Source organism: Syngnathus scovelli, chromosome 6 (genome assembly GCF_024217435.2).
Source record: "Syngnathus scovelli strain Florida chromosome 6, RoL_Ssco_1.2, whole genome shotgun sequence".
NCBI lineage: Eukaryota > Metazoa > Chordata > Actinopteri > Syngnathiformes > Syngnathidae > Syngnathus > Syngnathus scovelli.
This window is the reverse complement of record NC_090852.1, coordinates 12,595,346-12,597,835: the sequence shown is the minus strand read 5'-3', so window position 1 is coordinate 12,597,835 and position 2,490 is coordinate 12,595,346. Positions and strand designations below refer to the sequence as shown.

The window sequence follows — 2,490 nt, the reverse complement described above, 5'->3', positions numbered from 1 at the left end:
ACTTGATCTTACTGACTTACTTTTTCACGCTATGGCCATTTAGAATCACCATAGTTGTAATCGATTTCAGTTCCCATTTCTATGTTTTTGATGGCAAAAAGGCACAAATGGGGCTCGTCATTTACTATTTTTTTCATGGTGCAGTTTGGAGACTTGTGGTTGTCATTCACTAATCTTCCAAGAGAGCCATCCTCTGTTGATGCATCAATACTAGGAAAGAAAAAACAGAAATCAAACATTTTGTATCATATAACTAGTTTTTTAGTAAAATAAAAGTTGGCTTACAGAAATAAAAACTTGCAACATTTCAAAAGAAAAGTTGAGAGGGAAACAATGTCTTTTTGAACGTCATAGCACTAAATAAAAAAAATTGTTAATGCCACAATCCTGATGTGTTATTGAAATATTGCTTCTGAGTGACTCACTAATTTAGGGTATTTTATTCCAGTCTCTTTCTAGAGTTCATAATTATTGTATAGAAAATATTTGGATATACATACCACCAGTAATGATTCTGCCATTCAAAGTCAAAGAGAAATGTACTCTCCTTTTCAGAGTACTTGCTTGTTTGGCATTTTTCTGCTGACAGAAGTTGACCCCTGTATTCTAAGATGAACTCTCCTTGTTCAAAGTGCTGGGTAGCAAACACGCCTCTTCCTGCAAGGACATTTTATATAAAACCATTGGTTATGAGAAAATATTTCTTTAAGATACACCTTTAACCAAATAATTGTGGTGTTATCTTACAATTTTAATACTAAGTTCTCGCTTAGAAACAGAAATACAACAACCAATCTGAATTTGATTGTTTTTTGTGTTGTTTTATAAAATAAATAAATATATACTTAATGGATAAATGGTCTAAAAATGAGTTTATTACCTTTTTGATCATCAATAAATCTTTCCACTAGTCCAGGTTTGTCCTTTGAGGATTAAATGTAAAAGGCTGCTTCATCAGCAGGCTTTTTTCTTGCTTTCCTTTTGGACATTTCTGGCTCTAAAAAATAATTCAAAACATGGCAGAGAGAACTTTAACAAGCACTCTATATTAATTTTAAAAGATTTGTAATCATCCACTGTATAAAGACTGAAGGAATAAGCCTGGCCTGAGAACTAACAGAACAAGAGTGATTAAAGAAAGAATATTTTTCAGAAAATACTGATATATTAATGAAAATGTTTGTCGGTTTGAAGCTGAGCTTTGTTACTTTTAACTAGTCACAGTTCCAACCAGGTGCTGCATCCAAAGAAAAGTTATTTCAATAGTTTTACCAGTATAACTCGTTATACTTTTCAGGAGCTACCAACTCGTTTTTATTATGTTTGTGTTTGAAAAGTGAACGTAGCATCCTGATTAGCGGTAGCTAATTAGCCAATAAGCTAGTTTCCGGATAGTTTTATTTGCGTCAGAATGCTTGTGTTATTTAAAGAAAGCATTCTTACATGATAGAAAACCACCGAGAAATACAGAAGACATGCAGATATATCATAACACTGAGCACACACGTGTTTGACGAGTTTTGAAGTGGTTTCGGCAATTACGGCCAGAGTCCGGTTCTGGGCTTAGCAATTATGAAACATTAGCACATCGAAATCATCCTGAATATAGCACGGAGCAATTATACATTCTGTCGTTCTCTTTTACACCATTGTTTTTAAAACCACTGCAAGCTAAGATGAATAACAAGTTAAAAAGCCGGACTGTCTGAGGGGAAAACGTTACGCCATCCGAGTGACAATATACCGAATCCGAAGCCATAATCATTGCATAAACCCCTCGGGGTCTGGACAAAAAGCATTTCTACATCAGTTTCTTGTACTTAGTATTTACATGCAGTTGATTTACTCACCGTGTATGTTGTGTTTCGTTATGAGCAGCGTGTCTTCGTCGCGGAGCAGTCTCAGTCTGGCGCAGTCACACGTGGCGAAGTGACGTTAAGCTGGTGGTTTTAGCCGCATGAAGCTAACACATGCAATACCTGCTGATTTAACTAATATGTAAACTGATGGTAAAGAATAAATTACTAGCTTATGATCAGGGGATGCTTTGAGAATGATTGTCAATTTTGGCTATGTGAAGCCCTTTGAGACTGTTTGTGATTTAGGGCTATACAAATAAACTTGACTTGACTATTTATTTATACCTTTATTTTGATGTTTAGAACATGAAAAATGCACGAGACAGTTTTTAAAATAAGCCTAATAGAATGAGCGTATTTTTATAAAGCAAGTGTAATGAATATTAAATAACGTAGATAAATTGCAATTGTAATGCAGGAATTTTATGTTTACAGTATTATTTTAGCTGCTATGGTTACTAAAATAATAATTACCTGGTTTAAATCTACAGGAAATAGAATTTTATTTTCTTAATCAACACTCGGATCACGAGGTGCCCTGATTGGTTGAATCACACACACTTCCGGTAGTGTGTATACTTGCAATACCACTTGCCATGGTCGGGGGGCCGCTACTGAGCACACACACTTC

The 2,490-nt window shown here is 34.9% G+C and overlaps 1 long non-coding RNA gene across 2 annotated transcripts; it reads right to left on the bottom strand.

Moving 5' to 3' along the window:
• On the bottom strand, positions 1-2,017 carry LOC137840385 (uncharacterized). Of its 2 annotated transcripts, XR_011087003.1 has the most exons (4): positions 1,851-2,017; positions 881-997; positions 501-657; positions 1-210 (listed from the first exon to the last, which is right to left on the bottom strand). It is a non-coding gene; the product is annotated as an uncharacterized lncRNA (long non-coding RNA). The 2 variants fall into 2 exon arrangements; XR_011087002.1 differs by lacking the exon at positions 1,851-2,017 and having other exon boundaries at positions 881-1,782.
• Positions 2,018-2,490: the final 473 nt, after the last annotated feature.